Source organism: Phascolarctos cinereus, unplaced genomic scaffold (genome assembly GCF_003287225.1).
Source record: "Phascolarctos cinereus isolate Bilbo 61053 unplaced genomic scaffold, phaCin_HiC Scaffold_8;HRSCAF=390, whole genome shotgun sequence".
In the NCBI taxonomy this organism is placed as follows: Eukaryota; Metazoa; Chordata; class Mammalia; order Diprotodontia; family Phascolarctidae; genus Phascolarctos; species Phascolarctos cinereus.
In genome coordinates, this window is record NW_027556291.1 from 16,883,323 (window position 1) to 16,899,254 (window position 15,932).

Sequence of the window (15,932 nt, forward strand, 5' to 3'; positions counted from 1 at the left end):
TTCTTCTACTGTCAACACTGAAGAAAGTCATATTTTAAGTAGAACAATGAAATTAAGAGTAAGAAAAATAAAATACACTGAATATTTCCAATATATTAACAAGGGTTCTACAGAGGAGCTGAACTTCAGAATAATTCAATGTTGGGCAAACCTGGGAACACAAATTACTTATAGAAGCACTCTTTAGTCAACAAAAATTGCTAGGAAAATGGGAAAGCAATTTAGTAGAAATGAGGTTTAGACCAACTCCTAACATGACATTATACAAAAAGCTCACAAAAGATACACAGTCTGAATATTACAGGTTATAATATTTTTTAAAAATCATACCTGATATCTTTTACAGCTATGGCTAGGGGGACAATTATTAACCAAACAAGAGATATTGAAGTGATAACAAAAGACAAAAGACAGAATTTCAGTTAAAAGACATTGAAAGGCTTTTGCACAAGCAAAATCAATGCAATGAAGAAGAAAAGCAGGAAAGAAAGGGGAAAACAATCTTTATATCAAATCTCAATCAGGTTGTGATATTCTATATATAGTCAAATAACATCTATACATGCCTATATACACACACATACATATGTGTATACATATATATACATATATATATACATATATATACACACACACACACACACACATATATATATATATATATATATATATATATATATATATATATATACGCATAACCAAAAGCCATACCCCAATAAATATGTGGTCAAAGGATATGAATAAACAGTCCCTGAAAGGATTGCAAATTAGAAACAACCAACTGAAAGAAGGTTCCAAATCACCCATAATTACCCAAAAAATGCAAATCAAAACAACACAGATGATTCAAGTCTCACTGAAAAGACTAGTAAAGATGACAACAACAAAAAAAATGAAAACACTAATGTATTGTTGGTGAAACAGTGAACTAGTTCGATTCTTCTGGAAAGCAACTTGAAATTACATAAAAAAAAAAAACTAAAATATCCATAACCTTTGACGGAGAGATCCCACTGCTAGCCATATCTAAGGAAGTCAAAGACAGAAGGGTCCCATATACCCCAAAATATTAAAGCAGCACTTTAAAAAAAATAATAATGTATTTATTTTCAGTTTTCAACATTCACTTCCATAAGATTTTGACTTTTTTTTTAAGCTAGGAAATGGGGTTAAGTGACTTGCCCAGGGTCACACAGCTGGTAAGTGTTATGTTTCTGAGGCCAAATTTGAACTCAGTCCTCCTGAATCCAGGACCATGCTCTATTCACTGTGCCACCTAGCTGCCCCAAGATTTTGACTTTTAAATTTTCTCCCCCTCCCCAAAACAGCACATAATCTGATATAGGCTCTACTTATACATTCATATTAAGCATATTTTCATATTAGTCATGATGTATAAAAGAATTAGAACTAATAGGAAGAACCACAAAAAAGAAGAAACAAAACAAAACAACAAAAGAAAAGTACAGCAAATAGTATATAAAGCAATACTTTTTGTAGTATCAAAGAACTAGAAAAAATAGCCTCCCATGGATTGTGGAATGGCTGAATAAATTATGGTACATTAAATCATATAACATGATGTAATGTAATAATAATGTAACATAATATGACATAATATTAGAAAAGAATTATATTTGTGACATTAGAAATGGCAAAAGGGATGGTATCAGAAACCTGAGAAGACTTGTATGAACTGATACAGAGAGAAGTGAGCAGAATGAGAAGAATAATTTGTACAATAGCAATGCTGTAAAGATAAGCAACTTTTAAGGACTTGAGTAGTTTGATCAAGCAGTGACCAAACATAATTCCAGAGGGATCATGCTACTGACCTCCTGACAGAGAGGGGCTAGACTTCAAAAGCAGGATGAGACATTCATTTTTGGATATGGCCAAAGTGAGAATTTGTTTTGCTTAACTACACAAGAGGTAACTAGATGGCACAGTAAAGAGAGTCTTGTGTAAGAAGCTCACCCAGCTGTGTGATCTTGGGCAAGTCATTTAACTTGTCTGCCTCAATTTCCTCATCTGTAAAATGGGCGTAATGACAGCACCTACACCCCACAGTTGTTGTGAGATAGCATACTTCACCAACCTTAAAGAGCTATATAATGCTAGCTAACTATTATTTTCCTATAAGCTTCTTAAGAGCAAGGATTGTTTCTATCATGGTATTTGCATTTCTGGCACCTAGTATAGGCCTAGAACATAGTAGATGTTTCACAAATGTTTGTTGCTTAGGGACTTAGCAATGAGGAAATACCTGGTGATCTAGGAGAGAGCAGTTTTAAGAGAGCAGTTAAGTGGTAGGGATTGTTTGCAAGGAGGGGCTAAGAAATTAGTGGAAGGCAAGAGAGGTGAGGTAGACATGTAGAATGGTGTCTTTCCCCACTTAGGAATAGGACTGTTAAAAGAAGGATGAGAACTTGAGGGGTTGGTAAGTTAAGAGAAGGTTGGTTGACTTGTTTTAAGGACAGAGAAACTGGGGCTTTTGTGGAGGCAGCAGGGAAGGATCCCATCGATAATAAGAGCTTGAAAATTGGAGACAAAGTGGGAGGTGATCAAAGGGCCAAGCCCCTGGGGAAGATGGAGGACTACTGCCCTCCTTACTTTAAAATTCTTAACTTCTTTCAAGGCTAAACTTGGGTGCTACCTCATGTGGACAAGATCTTCATGGTTCTCCCCTGTGGGGATTGGTAGGTTTATATTTTTCTCTACATATTGCCTCTTTCCTTCCCCCATCCCCAGAACATAAGTTCTTTGAGGGGAGGGGCTGTTTTTGCTTTGTGTCTCTAGCACAGTGCCCGGGGCTGCTCAATCAGGTGAACCATTCAATAGATTGGGCTCCATGAATGTGCCACTGCTAGGAGGTAAGATGGAAAACAAAGACAAAGAAACAAAACATCACTCCATTTGGCCAAGTGCTTGTGTTTTGATGGAACCTGAAACCAGTTGAGGGAGCTGTTTTTGTTGTTGAGATAGCCCGAAGCAAACCTGCCTTTCTGGGTTTCCTTTTTTTTCTGGTGTTTTTCCTTTTGTATCAGATAAACATGACCTTATCCAACTTTTCCACCTCACTGCTTTACGAAAGCCCTTGTGTCTGCTGTTTTGCCTTCAAGCCCTGAGTCTGATTTTCAACTAAATCAATCACTTTGGAGGCAGCACTTCCTTCCTGTGACTCAGAGGAGATGGCCCTTGTGGTGAGTCACCCTTGCACACAGAATAATGGTGCTGGAAGAATAAATATAGCCTCCAACTTTTAAAAGGTTGCAAACTTCAGCCCCATTCACATCTCCGTGCAGTGAAATTAAGAGGGCAGCCTTAATGTATTATGTTTTTAAAGACCCAGTATTGATCACATTTGCCCCAGGAAGCTTGAAATTGAAATATTTCTCCTCACTTGTTATTTTTTTTTCTTGTTTGTTTTGCATCATCTCAATTCATGTTGACTTACTATTGAAATATGTATATAGATTGGATGGAATTAGGTTTTTTGGACTACTTTTTTTTGGACAAAATTATAGTTTGTTTTAAGAGACGATGGTTTTCTAACTCTGTCCTAAGATGGAGACAGGGATCAGGAACAATGATAAGAGGAATATTTATTACCAGCATAGGAGAGCCGGTGCAGGGTAGTGGGTAGAGGCCTAGCCTTTGTGTCAAAAAGACCTAGGTTCAAGTTACTCTGACACATACTAACAGAGTGACCCTGGGAAAGTCACTTATTTTCTCAAGGCCCCAAAGCTGCAGTACAGTTGCCAATTTATGTTGGTAGAAGAGATTTCCTCACTGGGAGCTTCCTACACCACAGAAATCATAGGTATGGACCTACAAAAATAACATTATATCATTCTATTGAGGCAGCTGGTGGATAAAAAGTGCTGAGACTGCAGTAAGGAAGACCTGAGTTCAAATCCTCCCTTAGACACTTCCTAGCTATGTGAGCCTGGACAAGTCACCTATCCTTTGTCTGCCTCAGTGTCCTCAATTGCAAAATAAGGATAATAACAGGGTTGATGTGAAGATCAAATGGGAGACTGTTTGTAAAGTGTTTTACAAACTTTAAATCACGGTTGCTTGCTATTCTACTTGATGGCATTTAGAGACTGAAAGGATTCTACAACTTAGTCCAACACCTTCATTTTACAGTTGAGGAAACTGAGCAGATCCAGGATTTGAACCCAGGTCTACTGAATCCCAAGTTAGCAGCCTCTCCACTGCAACCTGGTACCTCTTAGGCAGCCCGAAGGTCCTACACCAAGACAGACCTGGAATCAAGGAGTAACAAGGCAAAGGGTCATCAAGGAAAGGATAAAAAAATGGGATCTTGCCCTGTAGGTCAAATGAGCTAAAGCAGAATCCAGGAGAACAGCTCAGTAACATGCTTGTGGCCATGAAAGGTACACACATCATGGCGAAGTGGAAAGAGTACTCAAGTGAGAGTCAGCAGCGTTAACATCAGGCTTCTGCCACACACCGTGTGACTTTTTGCAAGCTGCTTTCCCTCTCTGGGCCCCATTTTCCTATCTGTAAGACAAAGAGGTCAAAGTAGCTGATCTCTCGGGACTCAATCTTGGGAGTATGTCTCTATTACCTGGGTGGGTCAATCTATGAGCAAAGAATCTATTCTTATTTATTTATTTATTTATTTATTTATTCATTCATTCATTCATTCATTCATTCATTCATTTGTTTATTTATTTTTTTGGGTGAGGCAACTGGGGTTAAGTGACTTGCCTAGAGTCACACAGCTAGTGAGTATTACATGTATGAGGCCGGATTTGAACTCAGGTCCTCCTGACTCCAGGACCTATACTCTATCCACTGTGCCACCTAGCTGCCCAGCAAGGAATCTATTTTTTTGGGTTGTAACTGTACAGTGTCAAAGCATTTGGCTAATAATACTGTTCACTTCAGCTGTACAGTGGCAGCCTAGGAATGGATGGATTGTTTTTATTCGTTGCTTTTCATTTGTGCTACCTAAGTGACTGGCCATGTTAATGTTCTGTGCAAAAGTACATACTAGAGTGAAAAGAGAGGGGAACCACAGCGAGGAAAGTCACTGGCACTGTGGGCAGACTGCTGGATTTGGAGTCAGGAAGACCTGGGTTCAAGTCTCACCTTGGACACATGCTGGCTATATGACCCTGGGCAAGCCTCTTAACTTCTCAGTGCCCAGGGAACTCTCCAAGAATGGAAGGGGCAGAGGGGCACTGCTCTACATCGGGAAAGGGAGGTTCCTTCTGGCAAGCAGCCCCCTATACCAATCACAGGTTCAGGAAGACAAAACAAACCAACAATAACAGTAGCACCCTAGCCTATACATGTAGAACTCAATCTACCCCCTTGGAGTGGGGGCAGGGGAGGCCTTCCCCTCCATCTCCCTTGCCTCCCCACTTCTCCAGCAACCAAACAAAATGGAAATCTTGCTGAGCACCCTCTGATGTACCAGCCTCCTTTTCTGCGGCACACACACTAATATCAATGGCTAAAGAATTCAAGAAGCTGAGCATGCTTTCAAATGGCCTTGTAGATAACATTGGAAAACTGCATGGTGGGTTTTTAATTGACTCAACAGTTACTGATAAAAGCAGTATACGTTAGCAAGCAGTTTGGACACACAAAAAGAGAAACAGGTGGTCTTCTATAAACTGTTATATTTCCTTAGATGCGTTATTGAGTTGTTCTTTTGGAAAGAGTTGTTTTGAATATTGAAATATGAATGAATGATTCATTTAAGGACATCTGTTAATAGTAATGAAACAGCCTTTTAATATTTTCTTAAGAAACTTTGTAGCTGAATCTAATTTTGGTTTATTGAATGCCTTAGTTTAAAAAAGAGAAATACTTTAAATGAATCCTTTTAATATATAATTTATTTTTCACATACTCAATTCTAGATTATCTGTGATGATGACGGAAGGCTGACAGGGTCCCATTACCTCTGGCACAGGCACACCACAGACAATGTTGCCAAGGCCATCACCACCAAAGCCTCCAGTGTTCTTGTGCTCCAAACCTCAGGTATCTGAAGCACAGCTTGGAACAAAAGACTTCCCTAATAGCAGACATCACCCAAAGACACACAAATACATAGAGAAAAGCTTACAGAACCACCCAGTGACACTTGACCTATAGACACAAGGCCCTCCTACAAAGACATCTCACCTGGTTATCACTCCTTTCTTCAGGGACAACTATTTCTACAAAAACAATCCAATTGGCCAGGCTTTTAACACCAGAAGAGAAGCTTGGACTCTTCCAACTTCAATATTCTGGCCATAGTAACCTGCATGGTGGTCTGGATATTACAGCCTTCCCCAGGGCTACTGGTGGCAGCTGCAGACTTTGAATACTCAAAGCTCAGTCACCTTGCTTTCCTGATGGTGCTAACACATACAAATACCCAGATACTTCAATGGACCTGTGAACTCATAACATGGGAATGCTTCCCCTAGAAATGCACAATCTAAGCTCTCCGCTTCCTTGGCCTGCACCAGCCACTCTTTTCCAGAAATCCTCCAGAGGGAACTTGACTCAATATGCTGGATCTCTTGGCTTTGCATGGACAGCAAACAGATTGTCCAGATGACAAGGTTCATAATGTCTAGGACCTCCTTTTAGCAGCATACAACTCTCAAATGATATCCTCCGTAGTATACAGATTTTCCTATGGAATCCTTCACTGATAAGATGCTTCAGCTTAGTCAGGCCCAACATGTGCTTAACCAGTGACCTTCAAGACACCTGAAACATTGATTCTTTTACTACTGGGTTAGCCCATGCCTCAAGATATACAGCATTACCAATAAAATATTCGTGTTAAAAGGATTTTAGGGCATAGCTTGGGGCCATTAAAAAGACTGAACTATATCTCAAAGGCAATCCTGACCACTCTTCCATTCTGGGCTCAGTTCACTGCTTGTGTGTGTGCATGTATATAACATATATATCACATACATATATCACATATATGTATATATATGCATATATATACACATATAACATACACCTGTGTATATACACCAGTATAGAATATACATATAGTACAGTATACACACACACACACACACACACACACACACATATGTAAATCTTGGGTTGAGAATTATTTATTTTCTCTAAGAAGTTTCCTTCCTTCCTTTCCCTTCTCTTCCCCAGCTTATCTTAGAAGAGCACAGCATTATGTCCCAAACACAGACAGCAGAAAGTACACCATTTCTACCCTGCAAGGCCCTTCCCTGGATAATGAAGAGCTGACATTATAGGGATGACCTCTTGCCTATGCCTACAACAACAGGAAACTAGCTCTGCTGTGGCCATGACATTATTTACAATCAAATCTATCTCAATCCGTAAAGAGTCAGTGTGGCAGGGCAGAAAGAGTACTGTACTGGGCACCAGTGGGCCACTATACGAATCCTAGGTCTACTACCTATAACCCACGTGACCTTGGGAAAATCACCTCTCTAGGCCTGGTTCGTCATGTGTAAAATGAGTTTGGATTACATGATCAGAGAATCTCCTTTTAGCTTGAAATTGTGTGAATTGTACATATACTGTACAAGCACTGTGGTAGGTGCTAAGAATACAAAAAACAAAATTAAAATGGTTCCTCTCCTCACTGAGCTTATGTTCCACTGGGGGGATACAATATGAAAAGAAAAGAGATCAGGATAGTAGAAGGAAAATCGAGGAAGAAGAGAAAACTAACAAATGAGGGGCTCGAGGAAGACTTCATGGAGAAGATACCACCTGAGCTGAGCTTTGAAGGAAGACAAGAATTCACAGAGAAGAATGTGAGGAGGTGAGAAGCTGTGTGAGTGCAGGGACGCAGGAGTGAATATATACAGTTTGGGAAATCGATCACCATTCTGTTTGGCCGGAACATTGAATGTATGAAGAAGAAGAAGAAGAAAGATAAATGAGGTTGGAGAGTATTCAGTAAACCCAAGGTTTCAAACTAATGGGCTAAGGTCTCAATATCTGGTAAGAACTACTACAAAAACTGGAAAGCAGTTTGGTAGAAGTTAGGTTTAGACCAGCACCTCACACAATAAGCATCAACTGGACTCATCACCTAGATATAAATGGTTATATCAAGAGCAAGAAAGGAGATGCTTTTCACAACTGTTGATGGGAAAGTATTCTTGACTGAATGTAGGATATAGAGAATTAAAGGAGATAAAAATGGATAATTCTAAATATAAGAATTGAAAGAATGTTTGTGCAAGTAAAACAAACAGATCCACATTTGGAAGGGATGTGAATCAACATGAATCAGCAAGCATGTCCTAGGTGCTGAGCCAAGTTCTGGAGATATAGAAAAACACAAAAAATAAAAACCAAAACCCCATGGTTCCTCCTCCCAAGGAGCTCCCATTTGAATGGACTTCTGTAATCATCTCCTTCCAACTGTTCCTACTTCCATTGCATCCTTTCCCTACCCCTACAATCTAGCTCTCATTCTACTGCCTGATTTATCTTTCTGATATCTTGTCATATCACCACTCCTTTGCTGTAGAATCTTCTGACTCCCCTGCTCCTAGGTCTACTACCTATAACTCATGTGACATTGGGAATATGACCTCTCTGGGCCTGCTTCCTCATGTGTAAAACAAGGTTGGATTAGATGATCACAGAATTTCCTTTTAGCTTGAAACTGTGTGATCTGTCCAATTCAACAAAAATGTATTAAGCACACTGTACCAACACTATGGTAGGCGCTGACCTAGGATGAATGTAAGCTCTTTGTGAGGAGACATTGTTTCATTCATCGTCTCTGCATTCTTAGCGCCTAATGCAGCATGCTATATACAGTAGACACTTAAACAATGCTCACTGACTGACTGAGGGCAGAAATAATGACTTCTTTATATTTTGCATCTTCTGCACTGCCTAGCCCAGTGGTCTGCCTACTATGGTGCTTGCTGAGCAACTACTGTTTTGGCTTAGGCATATGTGATATCAGACTTTCCACATGTTGGTCAGCTTTATACAACTGTTTTCTCCCCTTTTAAAATTCTTTGTCATAAGGGATGGCTCCCTGGGAGGCAGAAGGGGGAGAGATACCCATGGGGTAGAAGAGCGAAAGATATTAATCATTGATTTTTTTAAAGGAAACTGAAAGCTATGACATTATACTAATCCAGTTAGAATGAAAGGAAAGGAAGATGCTCACTTTCCTTCACTGCAAGTAAGGGACTACGGGGATGGAATATCACATACAAAGTCAGACTTTTGCAATGTGTTGGTTGGTTTTGCTGAACTATTTTTTGTTTCTCTTTTATTTTTCCTTTTGTTTCTACTTTGTAGAAGGGAGAAAGGGAAAGGGATATGTTAGGAAATGAAAGCAATGTAAAATAAAAAAAGGAGATAGCCATAAAATGTAAGTTTAAACAAAGAAAGCTATTACAATAGTCCAGGAATATGGTGAGGAAGACATGAACTTGGGCAGTGCTTGTAGAGGTATAGAAAAGGGGACAGATAAGAGGGATTTGGAGACACAAATGACAAGATGTGGCAACTGATTGGAAGGACGGTAGTACCCTCAAAATCCAGCGATGTTTCAACAAAGGATGGCTTTAGGAACAAAGGTGATGAGTTCGTTTTTCATAATCTGAACTGGAGGAGCTAGAGGGAAATGGGGGCAGCTTGAAAGGGATAACCAAGAGGCAGGTAGCGTAGAACATGTGAGCTGCATAAGCCTGATAATGCCTAATTAGTTGAGAGGCCCACCTAATCAAATCAACTCGGCCAGTTTCTGTGTAGAAATGCAGCCCAGACTATTGAGCGTTTTCAAAGTAATGTCGCCTTTTAGACCCCTGAATCATCACTTTGAGGAAGGGTAATTTGGAGCCAGACTAGTGGGAGGTGGGCTGGGGCATCAGGCCTGTGGTATGCTTAGGGCACCTGTGTATGGCATCAGATATCTCTTCGTTATGTTCTTCATTCTCCTAGTGCTGTGTTGACCTGGCAACCAGACTATTAGTTGGTCCAATCAAACTAGGTGCTTGTCACAGTGCCAAACAAACAAGTAATGGGCAAACTGACTTTCTCACCTTTCAGCAACAGTTATTTTGCTTTTGTGTAGACAAAGCCTTAAAATGCATTCCTTAGCAGTGGAAATAACCAAGCCTATGTAAATCTGCCCTTTTGGTGAGTGACTTTGCTAGATTGTGTTTCACTACCCACAATGAAAACTCACCCTGCCCTCTGAAAGGACAGCATCCTAATAATACCTGATACTTCTGACCTTTTCAAAAGCACTTTGCCATCTTTTATCTCATTAAAGTCCAGTCTTTTATTATAAAAAGGGGTTTATACATTCTCCATATTTACAATTCTTTGCCCATCACCAAAGACAACAAAATCTCATTAGATGATGCAAATCTACTTCTGATAAGCCCAGGATTTCTGGTGGTTGCTGTTTCTCTTTTATTAGTGTCCATCTTCCTCTTTCTACAGTATCTTTCTGCCTCCTTACACTCTTAAAGCCTCCAATATTTCTTTTTTCTGTTCTGGGGCTTCCTCAAATGAGACTTTAGGAGTAGAGTTTTGCAAGCTTTAAAATGTCATAGCAATGTGAAATGTATAACTTCTCTTGGAATCAGTTCCTCCAAGTCTTCCCATGAATGATTATATTCTTTATAACGATCACAGCTTAAGTCACAGTGATATTCTATGACATTCATGTACTACAAATTATTTAGCCATTCTCGATTGGATTGGCATCTGTTGTTTCCAGTTCTTTGCTACTGTAAAAAAAAAATGCTATCTGCATTTTGATGTGTATGGGACCTGTCTTTGACCTCCTCAGGGTACCTTAGCTAGTCATGGGATTTTAGAGTTAGAGGGTAGAGCCGACTTAGAAACTTTATTTGCATAACTCCAAGTAGCTTTCTCGAACTTTTAGCCCAATTCACAACTCCACTAATGGTGTAAGTTTGCCTATCTTTCCACAACTGCTCCAACGTTGACTATTTTCATCTTTCGTCACCTTTGCTAATCATTTCCACATTTACATCCGACCCCATGCTGCTCTCTATCATCCTGCATAAATCATTTCAGAGCAATATGAAAAGTATTGGGACGACAGGGAGAGCCTTGCCTTGCCCCCGTGCCACTTTCATTTCCTTTCCCAGGTGTTTGGATGCTTTTTGCCTTGGTATATATCTGTAGCTTGTCTGGGACACTGCCAGTGTTGGCAAGAAGATTTGTGCTGGATATCAACAATTGTTGTAATGTCCTTTCTTATATGCAAATTCTACTCCATTAAATACTTAATAAGCACTTATGTGCAGAGAGAGCTACAGAGATAGGAAGAGATTTGATTCCTCACCTCATGGAACTTACATTCTAGAAAGGGCACTTGAACAGAGAAAGAAACTACAAAATGAGAGGTGATAAATGCACAAGACAGACATAGCAAAGAGCCTGCAACTTGCTTCTCTGTATTTTCTACCCTCTGAGACAAGTCCCTCCCTCTGGAGCCATAGCTGAATAACTCAACTCTTCCTCTTCATCCTTCAGATAATAACCACACCTCCCCCTTCCCTGCCCTGTAGTCTTTTCCAGACTAAACAACAACATATTCTTCATGAAGTCCTGCTATGACACAATCTTTCCAATCCTGTTCACACTCCTTGCCCTCGTCTGGACAAACTCTAATGTCATTAATCTGTGTGGGAACTCTGTACTAGCAACCCAGATCATAAACCATCTGTAACTCAGTGGAGGAGCTGAAGAATTTTGCTTGAGGCAGAGAGAAATGAAATGACTTACACTTTGGTCACTTCACTATTAAGGGCCAGGAGTAGGACTGTGTCCCAAGTCTTCCTGACTCCAAGTCTAGCACTCAAACCACTCTGCAACACTGCCTTTCTAATTTGTTAATGTCCCTCCAAAGGGGGGGGGCGGAGCCAAGATGGCAGAGTGAAAGCAGTGACTTGCTTGAGCTTTCCTCCAAACCCCTCCAAATACTCATAAAAAATGGCTCTAAACAAATTGTGAAGCAGCAGAATCCACAAAAAGACAGAGTGAAACAAATTTCCAGCCCAAGACAACCTGGATGATTGATCAGAAAGGTGCATTGTGACTGGCTGGGAGCGCAGTGCAGCACAGTGGGAGCGCAGGCTGCAGCGAACCTGGAGCAGGCCTCAGGGGACTGAATCACAGGCAGCTGTGGAGAGTTCCAGACTCCCCAATCCACCAACGCCAAAGACAACTTAGAAGGTCAGTGGGAAAAGTCTGCTTCTGTTGGTGCTGAGAAAGGAAGGCTGGGGGGGGGGGGGCGGGGGCAGCTGCTTCCCAAGCTGCCTGCCCACAGACTGAGGGGAAATCCAGTGGCTGATCAGAGAGGGATTGCAGGGATCTCTTTGCCAGTGCTGAGGCAGGAATCTCTTGCTTTGCCCGTATGTGGATCTGGGTCACAGTTCTGGACGGCGGTGCTGGGGTGAGGAGGAGTGCTGGCATGATGGAGCTTGGAGTGGCTGTGGAGAGAAACCCCTCCTCACAGTTATGGGACAGAAAGGAGTACTTGTGGTCACAGGCCAGGAAAGGACTAAACACCTCAACCCTTATCATACCACCTTGGAAGAACTGAAAATTTACAGGTGCCCACAAGTATCTCTGAAAACAGCTACACAAACCCCTGAAGCTTGGGACAGTACACTCTCCACATTGGAAGCAGACTCTTACCTTAACAAAGAGTTTAAAACTCAAGTAATTGACCGGGATCATGAGCAAGCTGAGCAAAAAGAGTCAGACTATATTATCTTACTTTGGTGAAAAAGAAGATCAAAATATACAACCAGAAGAAGACAACAAAGTCAAAGCTCCTACATCCAAAGCCTCCAAGAAAAATATGAATCAGTCCCAGGCCTTGGAAGAGCTCAAAAGGGATTTTGAGAAGCAAGTAAGGGAAGTAGAGGAAAAACTGAGAGTGATGCAAGAAAATCATGAAAAACAAGTCAACAGCTTGCTAAAGGAGACCCAAAAAAATACTGAAGAAAATAACACCTTAAAAAATAGCCTAACCCAAATGGCAAAAGAGGTCCAAAAAGCCAATGAGGAGAAAAATGCCCTAAAAAAAAAAATTGGCCAAATGGAAAAGGAAGTCCAAAAGATTACTGAAGAAAATACTTCCTTAAAAATTAGAATGGAGCAATTGGAAGATAGTGACTTTATGAGAAATCAAGACACAGTAAACAAATCCAAAAGAATGAAAAATTAGAAAACAATGTGAAATATCTCATTGGAAAAACAACTGACCTGGAAAATAGATCCAGGAGAGAGAATTTAAAAATTATTGGACTATCTGAAAGCCATGATCAAAAAAAGAGCCTAGACATCATCTTTCAAGAAATTATCCAAGGAAAACTGCCCTGATATAGTAGAACCAGAGGGCAAAATAGAAATTGAAAGAATCCACAGATCTCCTCCTGAAAGAGATCCCCAAAGGAAAACTCCTAGGAATATTGTAGCCAAATTCCAGAGTTCCCAGGTCAAGGAGAAAATATTACAAGCTGCCAGAAGGAAACAATTCAAGTACTGTGGAAACACAATCAGGATAACACAAGATTTAGCAGCTTCTACATTAAAGGACCGCAGGGCATGGAATATAATATTCCAGAGGGCAAAGGAGATAGGATTACAACCAAGAATCACCTACCCAGCAAAACTGAGTATAATCCTTCAGGGGAAAAAATGGTCATTCAGTGAAATAGAGGACTTTCAAGCATTCTTGATGAAAAGACCAGAGCTGAATAGAAAATTTGACTTTCAAATACAGGACTCAAGTGGAATATGAAGAGGTAAACAGGAAAGAGAAATCATAAGAGATTTATTAAGATTGAACTGTTTACATTCCTGCATGGAAAGATGATATTTATAACTCATGAGACCTTTGTCAGTATTAGGGTAGTTGGAGGAAAAAAATTATATGTATGTATATAGATAGATAGATAGAGGGCACAGGGTGAGTTGAAGATTAAGGGGTCATATCTGGCGAATAAAATTAAGGGATGAGAGAGGATTATACTGGAGAAGAAGAAAGGGAGAGGTAGAATGGGGTAAATTATCTCACAAAAAAAAACAGAAAAGAAAAGTCTCTTACAGTGGAGGGGAAACAGGGGAAGGTGAGAGGGAATGAGGAATCTTATTCTCATAGGATTTGGCTTAAGGAGGGAATAACATACACATTCAATTGGGTATGGAAATCTGTCTTACCCTACAGGAAAATAGGGGAGAAGGGGACAAGAGAGCAGGGGATGATAGAGAGGAGGGCAGATTGGGAAAGGGGTAATCAGAAGTAAATACTTCTGAGGAGGGACAGGGTCAAAAGAAAGAATAGAATAAATGGGGGGCAGGATAGGATTAAGGGAAATAGAGTTAGTTTTTCACAACATGTCTACTATGGAAGTGTTTTGCATAACTGCACATGTACACCTTATTGAGTTGCTTGCCTTTTCAATGAGGGTGGGTGGGGAGGAGGAAGAGAGAAAATTTGAAACCTAAAGTTTTAAAAACATATGTTTAAAAAAAAAGTTTTCACATGCTACTGGGAAATAAAAAAGACAGGAAATGTGGTACAGAAGTCTATCTTGCCCTACAGGAAAATAGAAGGTGAAGGGGATAAGAGAAGGGGAGACAGAAGAGAGGACAGACTAGGCAAAGGGATATTCAGAATGCATGCCATCTTGGGGTGGGGGGCGGGGGAGATGGGGTGAAAATTTGGAACTCAAAAACTTGTGGAAGTGAATGTTGAAAACTAAAAATAAATAAATTTATATTAAAAAAAAAAGAATACATCTCCTACACCCCCCCCAAAAAAAAGTCCCTCCAAAGACATGGCAGCCCAGACTGATCATACAGCTCAGAGGTGGTCTGACCATGGAAGGGCCAAGTGGGGGCCTAACTCCTTTGATCTGCATGTGATACATTGATTACTATGGATAAGAAGTGAATTTGATTTTTTTGAGTAGCTTCATCATACCGCTAGCCCCTGGGATGAGGAGAGGAGGAAGGTAAGTAGGTCTGCTTCACATAAGCTGCTAATATGGTCTCCCCCATCCATCCTCCACTACTTGTATGATGAGATTTTAAAAGCTGACACAGAACTTCATGTTTGTTCTTATTCAATGTCATCTTGTGCATTTGGATGAATCACTCCAGTGACTTCGGTGAATCTTGAGTCGGTCATTCAGTCCATTAATTATTCTTCCCTGTTTAGTTCAACCAGCTACAAATCTACCAAAACATACATTCATTGGATTCTCATAATTTCCAACCTGTCCACAAGTCTGAAACTCTGTTTTATGCATGGCTGACACTGAGCTACACTAGGCCTGCAATGACAAGTCCCTTAAGTACCAATCTAGTAGTTTTATCAGATAAAAAAAAAAATAAGGTAAGTTTGGCCTGACTTGTTTTTGGGAGGAAACCTCCTAAGTGGAGGACCATGCTTCCAAGCTATCACCCTCTTATTCTTTCCAGACATTACCAGTAGGTAAGTTTCCTCAAGTTCTGCCTCCATCATGTCACTTCCCCGCTCCCAGTCGCCTGGAAGCCCAAGTCATAGTCGGCGTGAAGGGCAGAACTCTTCATGATCTCCACAAAGGGGAGGCCCCAGCCTTCCCTTCCAGACATATTTTCTACTACTCACCTACTTGAAGTCTACTTTGCAGCCAAATTATTCTATTTTCTGGTTTCTGGACACATCTGGTGTCTTGGGTCCTCGTTGGGTGTGCCAGTTCCTCTACCAGCACGTCCTTCCCCAATTTGTGCCTTCCATTTTCTCTTGCCATTTTGGTTGTTCATCTCTAAAGCCTCAATTTTAGTCCAATAAAATGGCAACTCTGATGACAGTATAATGAATTCCCTTTTCTAGACCATCTATCCACAGAGCAGGCCTTAGGACTGATCCTACT